The following is a 1,302-nucleotide window of genomic DNA, read 5'->3' as shown; positions in this document are numbered from 1 at the left end:
AAGATCTACGTGAACTGATACAGAGTGGAATAAGCAGAACTAGGAGAACATCTTACACAGTAACAGTAATATTATGGAATAATCAAATGTGAAAGACTTAGCTATTCTCAGCAATTCAATATTCCAGGACAATTCTGAGGACTTATGAAAAGAATGCTTTCCACCTCGAAAGAGAGAACTGTTGGGAGTCAGAATGCAAATCAAGACATACTATTTTAAGATTTTATTTATTGGGGTTTTGTTTTTCCATTATTATTCTCTTACAAAAATGAACAATATGGAAGTATGTTTTGCACAATAATTCACATATAACCCAGATCAAATTGCTTTCCATCTCAGGGAAGAGGGAGGGAAGGGAGAGACAATTTCAATCATATAACTTCAGAAAACTTAAGTGGAAAATTATTATTACATGTAATTGGTCAAATAAAGTATCTTTCTAAAAAATATATTTTTTAAAAGATAGAATCAAGGACTCCCTTAGGATGGAATTGATATCAAATGAACAGAGAGCTAAAAACACTTGTAAAATTCTATTACATTTATTTATCTTGCAAAATAGATTATATTAACAGATATCATTCCTAGGGGGCCCAATTATCTGGAAATGAAGCTTCCTTTTTCTCTCCCTGCATCCTCCCACTGTTTTGAGAAATATGATAAGATTTGAAGGGTTTAAATGTATTGAGGGGGGAAGGGAGCTTCCCTTATAATTCTTTATGATAAGGCATAGATCTCTGGGAGGAGTTAGGGGAAAAATATAGTAGGAAATGTGAATCAGGTCAAGACAACATGCATATTATATATATATATTTTTAAATTAAGTACCTACAGTGTGTCAAGGACTAAGCTAAGCTCAGTATATAGTCCTGACCTCAAGAAGCTCATAATAAAATGGAGGAGAAAACATGCAATAATCTAGATTTAAAGAAGAAATATATAGGGTAAACTGAAGATAAAATTCGGATGGAAGGCACTAGCATTAAGGAGAACTGGGAACCTTTTTGCATAAGGAGGGATTTTAGGTGATGTAAAAACAAAACATATTAGAAAAAATTTAAGAGTATCCAGAAGTCCTGGATTCCAAGTTGGACACCTGTCCGGTCACGCTTCCTCTAACTTTGCTCTTTGCTGCAGAAGAACAGGGAGAGAAGATCAAAGCATAACTGGGTTCCAAGTCACTGGGAGGTAGACAACTTTCAGAAACCATACTAGGGGCGGGGCCTCGTCCTGGGGGCGGGACTTACTCTATGGGAGTGGGACTCAGCTCTGTTGAGCGACTCTCGAGCTTAGTACCGCCCC

Source organism: Monodelphis domestica, chromosome 2, assembly GCF_027887165.1.
Source record: "Monodelphis domestica isolate mMonDom1 chromosome 2, mMonDom1.pri, whole genome shotgun sequence".
Lineage (NCBI taxonomy): Eukaryota > Metazoa > Chordata > Mammalia > Didelphimorphia > Didelphidae > Monodelphis > Monodelphis domestica.
This window is presented reverse-complemented; position numbering follows the sequence as displayed.